Here is a 17,739-nt window from a genome sequence, read left to right as displayed (position 1 = left end):
ATTAGGAATTTTATCAGAAGAACCAGGACGTGACTAGAACGTGGACACGAGGCGGTGGGGGTCGTTCGCATGTGGCCTTCGGCACGTGTATCTGTTTCAAGTCAATATTCCTCTCCAGTTTTAGAAAATAATGGAATTTCCAGTTTCCAGTTTCAACGCACTAGGCAATTGCCTTTTAGCAACAGTTGAACAATGGAAAGCTCCCTTCATTCTACCCACTAGAGATGAAATTCGATCCGCGGATACCGGTCAGAAGTTTGTGTCCAAGAATTTCATCGCTGACAATTAACTGCTGATGACATATGGGGAGCATGCCGAGTTTTTTAAAAATACCTAAATTTATAAATATTTTATTATAAATAATCATAGTTTTGTTAAAATTTTATTTTTGTCCAAACCGTACAGAATATTTCTTACGGTTTGAATTATTTTTTTTAGTTCAACTTTGTACCTCTAATAAACATATCAAAACACTGTCAAAAATTATGAAAATTTACCGACATGCATTCTTGACTTCATAGAAGAAGACTGTGAAGTTTCATACAAAATCTCAAAACAGATCGTGAGATATCAACTCTCAAAAATTGTCCGAATTGCTGAATGAGTGCTTATGAGCCCAAATTTGCACCTCTGATTAACATATCAAAACACTGTCAAAAATTATGAAAATTTAATGACATACATTCTTGACTTCATAGAAGAAGTCTGTGAAGTTTCATACAAAATCTCAAAACAGATCGTGAGATATCGGCTCTCAAAAATTGCCCGAACTGTTGAAGAAGTGCTTCTAAGCCCAAATTTGCACCTTTGATTAACATATCAAAACACCTTCAAAAATCATGAAATGCAAGGTAGGCGACAGGGCCATCGTCCTCTCCGTTCCACTACTGACAGGTAGAGTCGAGGTATGTAACATTCAACCCTAATTATATTTCATTCCAATATTGAACAAGCCGATATCTCACGACCTGTTATGAGATATTGTATGAAACTTCACAGTCAAGAATGCATGTCGGTAAATTTTCATGATTTTTGAAGGTGTTTTGATATGTTAATCAGAGATGCAAATTTGGGCTCAGAAACATTCCTTCAGCAGTTCGGGTAATTTTTGAGAGCCGATATCTCATGATCTGTTTTAAGATTTTGTATGAAACTTCACAGTCTTGTTCTATGAAGTCAAGAATGCATGTTGGTAAATTTTCATGATTTTTGAAGGTGTTTTGATATGTTAATCAGAGGTGCAAATTTGGGCTCAGAAGCACTCTTTCAGCAACTCGGGCAATTTTTGAGAGCCAATATCTCATGATCTGTTTTGAGATTTTGTATGAAACTTCACAGTCTTCTTCTATGAAATCAAGAATGCATGTCGGTAAATTTTCATAATTTTTGACAGTGTTTTGATATGTTAACCAGAGGTGCAAAGTTGGACTAAAAAAAAAAAATCCAAACCGTAAGGAATATATACGGTTTGGAATTTTTAAATTAAAAAAAAAATTCAAACCGTAAATATTCTGTACGGTTTGGATAAAAAGAAAACTTTGACAAAACTGTGGTTATTTATAATAAAATATTTATAAATTTGGGTATTTTTAAAAAACTCGGGGAGCATGGCTCGCATACAAAATTATTGTCTTTGTTCATTAATAGAAAACAAAAATATATTAAATTACTATAATTAGAAAAATGTAAACACCACACGGAAATCAAGATTCAAGAGGCTCTTTGCGATTGCAGAAAAGAATAGAAGTTCGGCCGAATGGGCCGAATACAAAATTCGTCTCTCAAGCTTTTTTTTCAACACTGGATAACACTCTAAAAAACAGAAGTTAAACTGATGACATAAATTTTTAAATTCGTTTGAATTTATTTTGGCAATTCATAAATAGACTGAGGAAATTAATTTATTCCTTTTTAGGAGGTTAACGAATATTAAAATATTTGTTCTTAGGCTGTGGAACAAATTTTTTAGTTTTTACATTTTCAAAGTGCAAACAATCAATCCAAATCGTTCAACATTCAATCTATAATAAAATGTGTTTGGAGATCAAAATTTACATTTTTTGAAATTTGTTTACTATTTATTAAGCTAGTTTTAAAATCGCTATTTTCAATGATTCAAAAAATTTCACTGTTTATTTTAAAACTGGCTTAATAAATAGTAAAAAAAACTCCAAAAAAAATGTAAAATTTTGTTTCTAAGCACTTTAATATAGAGATCATATCTAACGGTTTGGATCGTCCTTTTGAAATTTGAAATCCAAAAACTGATTGGTTACACCACAGCTCCGGAACAAACGTTTTAATATTAGTCAACCTCTCCTTTTTAGTACATTTATCTATTGTTCTTTTGATTTTATATAAAATAAACTTCTAAATGCTTAGGATAGTGATTGCAACTTTAGATTTTTAAATATATGGCTTAGGATAGTGATTGCAACTAAGTTATTTAGTAATTTCTTTTGAATATCTCATCTTGTTTTAGCTGATCTCGATATAGATGTTTTTTTTATAGGTTGTCATTTCAAGTATTGCTTCTATTTTGTCTTCTTATCTCAGGATATTCACTTGAATAATGAATATAGGGGTGTCAATGATACCTTTTTAACCAAAATTGGCAAAAGCCAAAAGTGTGGTACTTTTTTTAAATTTATTTTTAATTAATACACATTGATAATACACATAAAATTAATGATATTTATTAAGCAGCAGCTCATAGATTACCTGAAAAAGAATATTCATTTAGAGGCGTCAATTAGTATAATAGAGATCAAGTAAAGACATTTTCATACCCATTTCAATTAAAATTGACTTTACCTATATTCTACTGTCCAACAAAAGTGTCAATGGGTACCTTAAATAAGATGAGAATTGGCAAAAGCCAAAAGCCAAAAGTGTGAGAAACTCTTATGATATCACCCTTATTTTTTTAAAAGAAAGTTGATTTATTTTTTTGAGAAACAACGAGGAAGCACCTATGACACGAAGGAACTTACCTGCTTCTTGTCCCTAACTAACACATCAGCACCTCATTATTCTAAAATTCATCTTAAATCTAAAAGTAGAATTGAGGTTCGCTCCACTCCGTTCCTTTTATCCATTTATTTAATTTTATTTCCGATTTTGGTGGCACCAATCTATTGTACGAGTACTTTACATACCAAATTATAAGAGGTCTAATGTCAATGTTCACCCAACAGAAGATTGGTTCGATGGATGTCTCAGAACGAATTAATTTAGATTAATTATTTAATAAGGGCAAGATACATTGAACTTGCAAATAAAAAAAAAGTCTTGTGGGAATTGAATATTTTTTTTAGATTAACAAGTAAATATGATATCTTTGTTTTAGATTAAATAGTTAAAACTAAAAAAATGTTGTTCCTAGTTCCTACTTTTCTGAAGACAAATAACAACGGAGATGAATTATATGCATATAACGATCATATATTTTTTGGTTTATCATATTTTTAGGTAATGAAATGGCTTGTCTGTTTTTTTAATACCCGACCGAAACTATTAGTCAGTTTTCAACTCTCGTGTCCTTCTCCAACAAAAAATATTTTATTCAACAGAACTAAATATGATTCTTTTATGTTATCATTTTTTATTGACTGATTACTGTTCTTAAATCTTAAAATGCCTTAACTGCTGCTCCTTTTATTTAAATTAAGTTCTCATTGGTCATTGCTATTTGTTCTTTATACTCCTTAGTTAAATTTATGTAAAGCTTATATTAAATTTTTTTTTTCTTATAACAGGTATGGCACTACCGCAGTCGTATTTTTTTGGGGGAATTTTATGTATCCCCCTCAAAAATTTTAATATTACATATTTTCTCCTCAAAAGTTTGAAATATCATATTTACCCTTCAAAATTATAAAAACTCACATATTTACCAAAAAATAATAAAATAATAAAAGTTAACACATAAATTTACCAAACAATATTAACTAATAATAAAAGGACTATTATACCCCTAAGTTCTCTCCGTTCTCTCCGTTCTCTCTCCGTGCCTTTCAGCGCCAAACAAAATCCTCTCCAACCTAAGCGCCAAATCACACTCCAATTCCCTGGCACCAAACAAAAACCGCTATGATTTATTACTTAGAAGTAATTGCATTAAAATTTACTTTGTTTAAATTTGAGGGGTGGAGATGGCATTAGAAGCATCGTCAATTTCAAAACGATGGAAAAAGGGAGATGAGCTCTAGCAATTGATATCCTGAATTTTTTTTCTTCTTTAAGATTTATACAACTGAATTTATAACTCAGTTACATTTTCTTCATTACATATATTCAACTGAATTCAGGTGTATCTTAGCATATCTAGTGCTCACGACAAAACTTCTCACACATGAAGTGATGAGTAGAAGATGATTTCATTGTGACTTGAAGTGTGTTACATGCGAGACATGGCCAATTGAAACAACGCCACACCTTTTATTCACATGTTCTTTTGTTGCATTCATACTGGGCATGCGCATAATGTGGCCGCATGAGTCAGTACACAAAGTCTGGTTGGGTTCGGCTGCAAGAATTAAAAGATTGGAAATGATGAATTTTGACACTTGGGGCTTGCTCTTCTTATCAACGTGTTGGTTGATTCAGAAGCAAAGAAATGCGAGAGTTTTTTTTATGGAGAAAGCTATCATCAAACATTGCAGCAGATGCAGCAGTTCAGGAAGGTTTTACTTTGGATTAAGCACTTCTAGGTGTTGTACCAGTGTTGGTACCGGTAACTGGTATAGTGTAGCAGTTGGATTAAAGAACTGCAAGGTGCCGTATTAGTGTTGGTACTGGTCACTGGTACAGGATAGTGCTTGGATTAAGCACTAAGGTGTTGTACCAGTTTTGATACCGATCACTTGTGCAGGGTAGTTTTTGGTTTCTTTTATTTATTGAAGGGGATGCTCTCATTAAGAGTTGTAAAATTGCTTTGAGGTAGCACAAATTTGAGAGCCATTGTCAATCTTTTTTTAAACAAAAAAATGTAAGTTCATGTCATAACTGATACAATTTCGTGTTACGGCAAGAGATTATAAGTGTGTCATGCATAAAAATGGAGAATTCAAGATTGAACAAATCATAATATTAACTCATTCTCGACCAAAATTCCATAATTGATTTATCTCCTTAACCGTATTACCATATTACAAATCAAGTCACTATATCAGTACCCTCCTAATACAAATCAAAAGCCCCGAAAAATGCCATTGCAGTACCAACAAGTTTTTAACATACAAAATGCCAAGTATAGCCAATCATAATCACAACCAAAAATTAAATCACATCATAACTATTAGACAATCAAACAAAATCAACTCATGGCATCACACGACTTCGACTTCTTACTCCTACATACTTGTGAATTCTTTCCTCGTACCCTAATAAAAAAGGGAAAAGAATGTCAGTATTTATAAACTATAATGACATCCATAAATATGGAGATTTAATTTCTAAAAAATTAATCAAATAAGAACATAGATAAGTGAAAACCTTTTACTAATTGATGGTTGAGAGTAACCAGATTTAGATACTTGAGATGTAGTCACAACTCACAAGAGGCACGCCCAAGGCATGCAATTACTTCTAAACCATGAATTACTAATTGATAACCTTTTACTAATTACATACTACTGTAATTACTTCTAAACCATGAAACTTTTTACTGGTACAAACGGAGCACGTCAAAGGCATGTTACTGAAGGTACAACATGTAGATGGCAGTGGCACAAACAATGCAATGACCTGGTAATTTTCAGCAAGCATGTCCTTAAAATACAAATAACTGACAAATTTCACAAATTTCACAAATTTCTTGACTCTGATTTCACAAGTTCCCTAATTTCAGTACTTAATCGATAGAAGGCGACTCAGGTATGATCTCCCATCTTGGTTTCGAGGGAACGTTGACAACCAAGTCCAGAGAATCGACACAGCACAGAGCAAACAAAAAGGAGCGATTCAAGTCTGATGCAGTATCGGAGAGGCGCAGAATAGACAAATATAGGGGCAAGGATGCCATATGCAAGAGGAGCAAGGCGCGTTTTGGAGTACTTTTTGTTTGACGTCAGGAATTGGAAAGGCACAGAGAGAGGAGAAAACGAAGAGGGGTATAATGGTCTTTTTTCAATTAATTAATATTGTTTGGTAAATTTAAGTGTTAAGTTTTATTATTTTATTATTTTTGGGTAAATTTAAGTGTTAAGTTCTATTATTTTATTATTTTTGGATAAATACGTGAGTTTTTATGATTTTGAAGGGTAAATATTATATTTCAAATTTTTTAGGAAATACATAATATTGAAGTTTTTGAGGGGGATCCATAAAATTCCCCCCTATTTTTTTTAGGCTGGTCAAATCCTTTTGGCAGCCAATCAAGTTTGCTTTGACATCGAATTCTGAATAATTATGCTTTCCGTTTCGATATATACCATATTATAAAATTTGTTCAGTGATATATTAGAAAATTAACTATTATAACCAAAAAAAAAAAAAATGTGCCACATGGTGGTGACGTGCTTTGTAGAAACTACGAAAACATTTTCCATTCCGGATATCGATCTTCTTTGAAATTCACTGGGATGGAGACATAAAGGAGAGAAAGAAACTAGGTATAATCGGTAAAATTGTCAGCAGTTATGCTAAATGTCCCGGGTGATGTATCTCCAACAGATTGCAATATTTTACTTCAACCATAGGAAAAATACATATGAATAAAAAACTACGACAGGCTAATTTGGTTGGGTACTAAGACAGGCAGGTACAACACGAAAGAAGGATATAAGTTACTGGTACAGCAGCAGGTGCGAGTAAGTGACCTGGAATTGGAATGGGAATGGTCGGGGGTGATACATGGTGGTCTAGCAACATCTGACGCAATGCACAGAAGGATTCGATCCATTAACCCAAGGTGTCAATTGTCAAAGGTGCAACATAGAGAATAAATTTATCACCCATGTATTGTTCTTCTGTCCCCTCTCTAGAGCAATTTGGTACGCTTCCCCTTTCGGCTTTCTCCCTCCGAGTGGACCAATTGCCTCTAAACTTTCCTCGAGCATTTCTGATGATAATTGAGCACCTCGAATCATCTCAGATAGCCAGGGATGGATCTAAGTCAATCAAAAGGTGGCTTTAGCCACTCGTGATTTTAAAATATTAGTTGTATATACTAAGGTTTAATTAAAATTTTTTTTTTTTGAAACATTTTATATAGTCCAGCTCTCTTCATAAATAATCACATGTTAACTTTCGTTTAGTGGTAAGAGCTTATGTAGTGTTGGAAAGTGCTTGGGTTCAATTTCCACTAGCCACAATTTTTGTATTTTAATTTTTAGTCCCTCCTATTAAGATTTTCTAGTAACCTTATTCAAGTGTATCTAGGACGTCCATTAATGGCTGAAGACCCTTTTCATGCAGAAGCCAAAGCCTTACAAAAACTGCTGCAGATAAGCAGGAATCCCGGTGAGTCACAACTGTGGTGAAACATTCATCTCCTGTCAGATTGCAAAACGTTGGTAGATACATAACACTATAGCGAAAACTATCCTATATAGTTTTTTTTTTTCAAAAATTATATTATAGAATTCTACTAATTATTAACATTATTTAAAGTCTCATAGAGCAACAAGTAACACTAAATTGATTAAGAAATAATAATATTCATATTGAACCAGTACAAAATTCAAATTTCTATTCAAAATATCTCTATTAGTATCATAAACTATTTATCTTTTGCATTCAAAATAACATAAGCATCATAACATAAACTAATTATTTTTTTTTCTATTCATAACCTAAGTATCATGTCAAAGCTATCTATATTTGTCTATTTAGAAGCAAAAATTATTTAGACCTTAGAAAAATTGATTTTTAAAAGAAATTTTTAATTTGGACCTTGAAATAAAAATCTAGATAGCATAGTGTGTGCTATTTGCGCTACATGCTACACGCTATAGTGGATCGTTATTACCGCTATAGTGGTCATAACTGAAATATCACACTTTTATCCCATAATTTAGCATTTAAGATCTGACACAATAGCACCGCTGTAGCGCACTATTTAGAACACTCACATTTACCTATTCTTTCATACATGATGCCCACATATACATTTGCAAAACCATATATAACCTCATTTTTTAGCTATGCATATTCAATGTTCCCTTAGTAGTAAAATCTCTTAATTATTTAAGATATATTTTTTTCTATTTGCACCTTAAAAGATTTTCTCCCAATCTCTAATGTTTCTTCCCATGTAGTTTATTTTATTTTGCCAACTATGTCCTAAATTATCTGTAATAAGGGGAAATTCATTCTACCATTTAACAACAATTCTATTGAAATCATCAACTTTTAGCCATAAATGATCAAAGATAAAAATAGATTGCTTTTGGATTGGTGGTTGTTTATTTATTTATTTAATAAAGATGCTTCTTTTTATATGTCAGTTATTGATTTTTCAATTAATAAATAGTAGGATTGGGACATTTAAAAAAGGAAGACAAAAATAGTATAAAAAAGAGAAGGCTGAATAGCGTGGGGATGACAGCGTGCAACTCGAGATAATGGATATAACTAATTTCTCATTCCCTTTTCCAATTCTTGCCTCTTTGCATTACCTGCATGCGAAACCTAATCGGGGATTTGTAAGAAAATCAACACCTAACGCCAGGTTTTACAAAAGACTTCTCTCAGAAATCACTCATGGAGGCCTCTGACAGCAAGACTCTCCTAAAGAACGATGCGGTCTATCAGGTTTTTTACTGACTTGAGTCACTTAACGCAACACTTTCTGCCCCTTCGGTTTCTACTCTCTAACTTCCCTTTTCCTTTTTTTTTTTCTTTCTGGATAAACCGAAGTATATACTGGAGACAAGCGTATACCCTCGGGAGCACGACTGTATGCGAGAGCTCCGACTGATTACAGCTCAACACCCTCGGTATAATTTCAATTCTATAATTCATTATTTAGCAATAAATATTCAGTTTTGTGGTACACTGATTTAGTATTATTAATGATATTTTTCAAATTGAGTAAATTAAAATTGTACTTCTAACAGAGCATGGCTGCATGAGTATTAAATTTGGCACAATTCAAGATCATTTAAACATTCATCAGGAGTAGAATTAGGGTGTTCTTAGTTCACCAAGTTTCATCAAGGGAGGGGGGCAAAAAAATATTGAATCGGGTTTAAATAATTAATCGGATTTAAACATATTAAATAATTAGGTACTCGATTAAAAACAATGTTTTACTTATACTTTCCAATAATCACTTGTAATTTTTGATTCTCTAACCTATAATTCTAATTGAAGAAATTTATTTTAATTTTAACTCTAAATTTAACCCGAATTACAAATCAAACATCCAAAGGGGCAAAAAAATTTTCTTTTTTTTGAAGGATAGCTGGCAAGTAGCAAAGGGGCAAACAAATTTTCAGGGGCAAAGTCGATCGTAATGTTCTAATCTCCACTAAAACTCAAAATTCAGGAGTGTGGGTCCGCCTTTGCAAGTGTTGTATCTACATACAAAAAATATAAACTTTTGAATTAATTTAGTATAAAGTCAAGCGGTCAAAATTAGAAGTTTTATAAATTAATTTTAATTCATTTATTTTCTGAACATTTTTTGACTTTATACTAAATTATACTAAATTAAATCAAAAGTTTATACTAAAGTCAAGCGGTCAAACTTGACTTTATACTAAATTAACTCAAAAGTTTATAATTTTTGCACGTAGATGCACCACTTGTAAGGTAGATGAGTTTCAACAGTTCAGATTCGCCATTTGAAGCCATTCTGATAGGTTTGAGAGTTTGATTTCAAAAAGAAGCTCGGTGAACTTAGGAACACCCTAGTTCTACTCCATTCATCAGTATTAGAAAATTTTGACGGTCTAATTTTAGTCATTTTAATGGACAATCAGACAAATTTGAAATGCGGTCTATCTATTTTTATTTGTATTTTAATTTTTATCCAATTTTGATAAACTTTTTGTCAGTTGTGACGTTTGTGAAATAAATTTATTGTCAATATAACCTATCTTTTCTTTGTTGGGTTAACTTTTGATGTTTTAGGGAAAAGAAGGCCTTTTTGACCTTTTGGTTATGGAACTGATGTATTTATTTTTTTGTTTCTTTATTATTTTTGTGGAGAAATTGTGCTGAAATTGGAATTGTACTGAAATAGGTATATGATGGCGTCAGCACCTGATGAGACAGTTTCTTGGAATGTTGTTGAAAATTTTGAATGCAAGGAACACACTGGAGATAGGGGTCTTCACTGGGTACTCCGTCCTTGCAACTGCTCTTGCACTTCCCAGTGATGGCAAGGTCTGTTAATCTTCATTTTTTTGGAATGACAAAACATATAAAATTACTGGACATATCTTGCAATCAGTTTATTAGGAGGATTACAAATCATGATCTTGTTTAAAATAAGTTATTAACAGATAATAGCAATTGACATGAAACGCGAGTACTATGAAATTGGTCGCCCGTTAATAGAGAAGGCAGGTATGGCCCACAAGGTTGACTTCCGGGAGGGACCTGCACTACCTATCCTAGACCAGTTAGTCTCTGAGGTAATTCCAAGCTCTAACCCCTCGTCATGTACTCATGTCTGACAATGTTTTCAATTAATACGCTGCTGATGATATGGATGCATTTGAGGCATGTTATATGTAATTACTGCAGGAGAAAAACAAAGGGAACTTTGATTTTGCATTTATAGATGCTGACAAAGTAAACTATTTAAACTATCATGAGAGAGCACTGAAGCTAGTACGTGTTGGAGGAATCATTGCCTATGACAACACACTCTGGGGTGGTTCTGTGGTGGCCCTGGCTGATGAGCCACTGTCAGACATTGACCGACAGCTTGCGCATATCACAAAGGAATTCAACAAGGCAATCATAGACGATCATCGTGTTGAGGTTTCTCATCTCTCAATTGCTGATGGTCTCACACTTTGCCGCCGTATCGCTTGATGCCATGCTAGTTACAGAACCTGAGTTAAATAAAGAAGAACAGAGAGAGGAGAATAAAGGGGCTGTGTGATACTGCCTTGATCTATGTAAAGAAGCTCCAAAGTTATCTGAGAAATCTCTTATTAGTTATTTTCTTGGAGACAGAACTATATTAATAGTTACTTTTTAAATAGGCAGACTAACATGACAAACAAATTGACCAGAAAACAGAATCCATTCTGACATGAAAATGGACTGAAAACAGAATCCATTCTGACATGATAAATGAAGAGAAAGCAAAATCAGATGGCTGAAGACATGTTATGTCAAATGTGGTAGAGTTAAGAAGTTCAGAAATTCAACCCTCTTTATATATAATTGTCCGCTGGTGTGGACCACAGTGACAAATAGATTATTCAGTTTCGGTTCAGCGGGATCAAAAATTCGTGATTCAGGAATAATTCAGGTATAATTCGGAAACGATTTTGAATATTTGGACCGGAAATCTCAGTCCCACAAGGGAGCAAAAAAAAATGGAGAAAATTTTGTAAAATTTGTGAATAATTCGATCAAAGTTCGGTCAACCGAATAATTCGGTGTTCGGTTTGCTATTACAAAAAGAAATAAATTATTTGTGAATAATTTGTGAATCTTGTAACTATGATGTAGACTACTTTTATGCATTGTTTCATTTTTCTTGTTCTTGGTGCTCATAAAAAATAAATATGTTATATTTATTTATATGCATGTAGAAAAGAGTATCGATCATTTGTAATGGTTTCATATTGTTACTTAGATTATTAATTAACTAAATAGTTTGTTATTGAACATTTAGAAAGCAGAAGCATTAAAAAGTGAAGTCATTTGAATCTCATCACCTTATTATCAATTTTTCATGCTTGTTCTATATTTTTTAATACGGAGATAGGCATCAAATCATGTTCTATGAGTGGCCTATCGAAGTCTGGGAGATGGAAATTGCCACAAAATTTCTTTGCATCTTAAAATACAACATGTAAGTGTGAATCATCTTCTGGGAAATTGTCAGAGGAAGCAGAAGCAAATAATTAATTACACTTTTTTTTTTCTAGAACAATTTGTAGGCTCACACGTCCTACGTGTGTGTAACAGAAATATAAAATCAAAAGCAAAATTCAAGCAGCTTCCAAAAGCAGAAAGAAAATAAAATGATGCATTTATTGCGAGCTGGCATAAACTTGTAGAAATTAGAACATCAAGCAACACGACGACAGAGAGTGATACCATCAGCAATGGAGAGCTGCGACACCTCAATGAGCTTGTTGGCAACCATCGCGGAATTGAACTTTTTTGCGCACTCTGCATACATGCGATCAAACTGCGGGAGCGGGTCGTCTGGCAAGGCCGCCACTGATCCGCTCCAAAGAGTGTTGTCGTAAGCTATGATTCCACCAACTCTGACTAATTTTATCGCACGCTCGTGATAGTTGATGTAGTTATCTTTGTCAGCATCAACAAATATGAAGTCGAATGACCCTTCATTCTTTTCCTGTTGGAAGGTATATAAGAATAATCAGGAGAAGAAATTAAATACCACTATATGCTATATAGTCAAATAACCCTTCATTCTTTTCCTGTGTAAAGTTTAGTAACACTATATCTACTTTATGCAAATGGATCCTTGATATACTCTTATATTTATATATCAAAAAAGTAGCAAAGATAAAAGTACTTAGGCTGCTGCTGTTCTTATGTCAAAATATTTCATTCATTGAAGATCTAAGAATTCTAGGAGGGCAAAGGAAAAAAGTTTATGTTATTAAGAAGGCAAAGGTCAAATTTTTAATGAAATTATTTTCCGAGTAATCCTTTGTAGAGGGCTGTTATTAACTTCAGTATATTACAAAATAATACTGAGCTTCAGAAAACGCCTATGACAACAATATGGTAGAATTGATGTTTCATTAATCTATACCTCAGAAAGCAACTGGTCTAGGACTGGTAGTGCAGTGCTCTCCCAAAAGTCGATCTTGTGGTTCATACCGGCTTTCTCAATAGATGGGAGGCCGATATCATAGAACTCTCTTACTGCATCAATTGCTATGATCTTCCAGAAAATTTAAACATAGATCATCATTAGTTTTGATCATAGCCAGGATAATTTCTATGTACTCACGTGAAGAAACAGATGTTCCTTACACGGAAGTTGTACATAACCTTTTCTGGCATCCCTTGTGATGATTTTTGATATAATTTTATGACAGAATTGCATCTTTTGGGGTTATTTGCATGTCTTCTGCACCATTTTCAATAAGCAAATAAAATTGGCGAACAGAAAGTATAAAAATAAGAAACTTTTGAAATTGCTCTTCTTCGAAGCATATTCTTGTGAAAAATATCTAAAAAGATAATTTTTTTTGCAGAGGTCCCTAAACTAAGGCTTTTGTCAACTTTAATTATAGTTTGTTTTTCATTGAAACCTCATTTACTTTATTAAAAATAAAAACGGGTCACTCTCTCTGTTCTGTCCATCAAATAGACAGTTAACATTTTTTCGTTAGTATTTCCTACCTTGCCATCGTCTGGGAGAGCTAAAGCAGTAGCAAGGAGAGAATAACCAGTGAAAACTCCAACTTCAATTGCTGTTTTGGCGTTCATGACCTTTAGCAGCATTTGTAAAAGCTGTACCTCATCTGGTGATGCTGCCATCAATGCCCTGAATTGCACATGCATCAGCAACAATAACATAAACATTTCAATTGAGCATTCTTTATCACTCTGATTTTTGAAATGGATTTAGGAATAATCAGCCAGTTATTAAACGACCTCCTAATTTTTTTAAATAAGTTTTCTAAATTTGAGAAATGCTTGGAGTAAGTATCATCAATCAAAAAGAAAATTAAGCTTCATACAAAGGATGTCGTGATGGAATTATTCTATGCAGAACCGTATTACATATATAAATCCTAAATTGTCATGATACTCTAGTGAACCCTAGTCTGAAATTTAAAGTTACCTTGATCCGTAGCCATGGTCTTCCAGGGATGCACAATCATCGTTGATCACCGGAAGCCTTTAGATTTCCAAGCAATCCCTCTCAAGTCCGATGGAGAGAGCGAGAGAGGCGGTAGCGACAATGTTCTCTTCCGCACAAGGAGAGATACCCGATACCCGATTCAAGTTCTGAACTTAAACTCCTCTTCTTAATCACTCTATATTAATCTCTTTTTCAGTCTTCTTTAGAGAGAGAGTAGAGAGAGAGACAAAGAGGCCTAATTAATTCATCTGATGAATATGCTCTTTTTATTGATATCAAATGAATAGGTGCATTCATCATGCGTCTCTTTCATTTTTATTTAATTAATTAATTAAATCTTATTGGATTCTTACTGGGTCTGAATTCAGAACTTGTCTTATTGGGTATTTCCTTATTTACGGAACATTGTCATATTTGATTGTGTTCCCCAGGAACCAATAGCATAATTGTATTATTACCAAACTTTATATAATTTAGATATATCACTAAATCATAAAGTTATTAATACGCGTTCTACACACATTAAAGACCCCACTTCTCATGACACATATTGAATCCGATAAATAATACTTAATTTGATCACTTCATAACGGGTCTAATTTTGATGGTCTATTATTCAATATATATTTATATTACATATAAGCCCACATATATTGTAATTAATTGAAATTAATTCCAACATGTTGTTTTGTGGCTAGACGAATCTCCCGCAAGCACTCGTGTTCACGAGGGTACACTGTTGTCTCCAATATATACTGTAAATTCAAGCACGAAACAAATTCAATTTGTTAGCCAGATACTTTTTTTTTGTAATTACATACTCATGACATGCAAATTTTACATACCTTATAGAGAACATCGTTTCGGAGCAGGCTCTTTCCATGAACCTTGATATACTCGTTTTTTTCTTTGAGGATGTCTACAACAGAGTTAAGTTTATGAAGAAATTCATTGTTTGAGCTCCCCATTTCTTTTGTGGGGATTAAGATTTGAACTTTACATATTTTGGCAGGATAGAAGGGGTTTTATAGTTGTTCTATTACCTTCAAATTCATTGTTTGTCATATTACTTTCTAGAATGACTCCGTCTCTTGCCATCATCGATTTGTCCAAAGCTATACTTTAGAAGACCCCTTCAGTTTTAATTTATAATTTCAATAAAATATTGGTAATTGAACAAACAAGATACAAGAGTAAGAAATAACTAAACAATAATTAATCTAGTTTATTTATGATAAATGAAACAATAGTAAAGGAATAAAAAAATAGTTGGTGGATCCAAATATTGTATGCCGTCTTCAATTAAGAACTCATACCAGCTATGCCCGGATTACCTTCTAGAATCAATAAATTAAAGCACTTTAGAAGATCTGAGCAAAATGAAGCTGATGGAAAAGACGCTTGACCATGAATGTGTCTTTTCCTTTGAAAGAACGCTCGTTTGTGTTAATTTGTGTGTCAATTGGAATCTTTTGCTACTAGAAGCTTGGAAATTAAGCAAAATTTAACTTAAATGTTAATGTCCCTCAAAGCTATATCCACCAAATTGAAACAGACTCCCACAGTTTTTACAAACAACAATTTATGACAAGTTGAGAACAGTTTCAATGTTCTATCAGCTCTTGTAATTCTATTGTTTATGCGGTAGAACATCTCTGTACGTGCACTAACTATTTTTTATTTATTATTGAGCCTAGGGCTACACAAAAAATTCGAGTTTGATTTGAAAAAGTTTGTAAAAAATTCAATTCGAAATAGTTCAAAATTAATTCAAACCAAATTCAAATTGGACCTGGTTAGTTGGAAATAGGTTCGTGAACTATTATAGTTCGAATCTTACAGTAACGTGAACCGTTGATTTCCATTGATGACTTAAAAGTTAAAACATAAGGCCGCCCAACTATAAGTCATAACTCGTAATCCTTGCTCTCAGTTCTAAAATCCTAAATGACTTTCACCTCTCGCTTTCGGCGATTACGGCCACTCTTCCTTGTTGTAAAAAAGTTTGTAAAAGATTCGAAATTGAGTTCGTAAAAATTGGATTCGAAATTAATTCAAACCAAACTCAAACTGAGGTAAGTTCGATTCAGTTCGATTTGTTTGCAGCCCTAATTGAGCCCATTTGAAACATATTAAGAAACATTTTCGATTGGTAGAAAGATCATCTGATCATGGTATTTTTATTAGATTAAACAAATAATTTAACCAATCATGCTATAAGTTTTTTTTGTTAAAGCATAATTGCAAGACTGATTTCTTTTCATTTCCTCTAAACAGTCTACGCAGCGGTATTTGCTTAAACAAAAAGAATATAAATGAAAAACATATGGTGCCCCACCTCTCTCTCTCTCTCTCTCTCTCTCTCTCTATATATATATATATATAGATGGGCTATGGTGCATTGCAATGCATGGAGGGGTTTGTGCATTGGACCATAAATCTAAAATTCAAAATTTAAAATTTTGTAACTTGATCCCTCCTCTATATATATATATATGAGATGAGCTACGCTTACATTTTTTTGATTTTCAAAGTGGCTTAATAAATAGTAAAAAAATTCCAAAAAATGTAAAATTTGGTCTCCAAGCACATTTTAATCTAGAGAACACATCTAACGGTTTAGATTTATCATTTGGACTTTAAAAATCGGAAAATGAATCGGTTGCACGGGAGGCGTGGTGCAAACGTTTTGATATTAGCCATTCTCTCTCTCTCTCTCTATATATATATATGGGCTACGGTGAGTTGCGAAGTAAAATGCATTTCTACTTCACGCCGCGAAGTAAAATGCGTTTGGAGACACTACTAGAGTGATCCAAACACCTTGAATTGGAGTGCTGTATTAGGGTTGTAAATGCCCAATTATCTTGCAATCTGGAGACACTACTAGAGTGCTCCAAACAATTGGACAGTTGTATTTGAGTTGGAAATGTCCTATTATATTGCCATATAAACACTACTAGAGTGCTGCATACACCATCAATTGGAGTGCTGTATTATGGTTGTAAATGCCCTATTATCTTGCCATCCGGAGACACTACAAGAGTCCTCCAAACACCATCAATTGGAGAGTTGTATTAGGGTTGTAAATGACTATTATATTGCTATATAGAGACACCACTAGAGTGCTACAAATACCATCAATTGGAGTGTTTTATTAGGGTTGTAAATACCCTATTATCTCGTCATATGGAGACACTACTAGAGTGCTCCAAACAACTTCAATTGGAGTGTTGTATTAGGGTTGTAATTGCCCTATTATCTTGTCATCTAGAGACACTACTAAAGTGCTCTAAACACCTTCAATTGACTTGTTGAATTAGGGTTGTAAATGCCCTATTATCTTGCCATCTAGGGACACTATTAGAGTGTTCCAAACACCTTCAATTGGAGGGTCGTATTAGGGTTGTAAATGGCTTATTATCTTGCCATCTTGAGACGCTACTAGAGTGCTCCAAACACCATCAATTCGAGTGCTGTATTAGGGTTGTAAATGCCCTATTATTTTGCCATATAGAGAGACTAGAGTGCTGCATACACCATCAATTGGATTGCTGTATTAGGGTTGGAAATGCCCTTTTATCTTTCCATTTGGAGACACTACTAGGGTGCTCCGAACACCTTCAAATGGAGTGTTGTATTTGGGTTGTAATTGCCATACTATCTTGCCATCTAGAGACACTACTAGAGTGCTCCAAACACCATCAATTGGAGAGTTGTCTTAGGGTTGTAAATGGCCTATTATATTGTTA

The 17,739-nt window shown here is 33.4% G+C and overlaps 1 long non-coding RNA gene and 2 pseudogenes across 3 annotated transcripts; 1 reads left to right on the top strand and 2 right to left on the bottom strand.

The window, feature by feature from the left end:
* Positions 1–5,112: 5,112 nt before the first annotated feature.
* On the bottom strand, positions 5,113–6,063 carry LOC144558853 (uncharacterized). The gene is made up of 2 exons (XR_013513006.1): positions 5,497–6,063; positions 5,113–5,384 (listed from the first exon to the last, which is right to left on the bottom strand). It is a non-coding gene; the product is annotated as an uncharacterized LOC144558853 (long non-coding RNA).
* A 2,513-nt stretch (positions 6,064–8,576) lies between these two features.
* Positions 8,577–11,101, top strand: LOC144558432 (caffeoyl-CoA O-methyltransferase 2-like; annotated as a pseudogene). Its single transcript, XR_013512908.1, has 5 exons — positions 8,577–8,757; positions 8,863–8,942; positions 10,193–10,335; positions 10,455–10,586; positions 10,699–11,101. The product of XR_013512908.1 is annotated as a caffeoyl-CoA O-methyltransferase 2-like (transcript).
* Positions 11,102–12,109: 1,008 nt separating this feature from the next.
* On the bottom strand, positions 12,110–15,115 carry LOC144558652 (caffeoyl-CoA O-methyltransferase-like; annotated as a pseudogene). Its single transcript, XR_013512956.1, has 5 exons — positions 14,833–15,115; positions 14,636–14,742; positions 13,522–13,666; positions 12,926–13,057; positions 12,110–12,499 (listed from the first exon to the last, which is right to left on the bottom strand). The product of XR_013512956.1 is annotated as a caffeoyl-CoA O-methyltransferase-like (transcript).
* Positions 15,116–17,739: the final 2,624 nt, after the last annotated feature.

Source organism: Carex rostrata, chromosome 8, assembly GCF_964058835.1.
Source record: "Carex rostrata chromosome 8, lpCarRost1.2, whole genome shotgun sequence".
Lineage (NCBI taxonomy): Eukaryota > Viridiplantae > Streptophyta > Magnoliopsida > Poales > Cyperaceae > Carex > Carex rostrata.
This window is presented reverse-complemented; position numbering and strand designations above follow the sequence as displayed.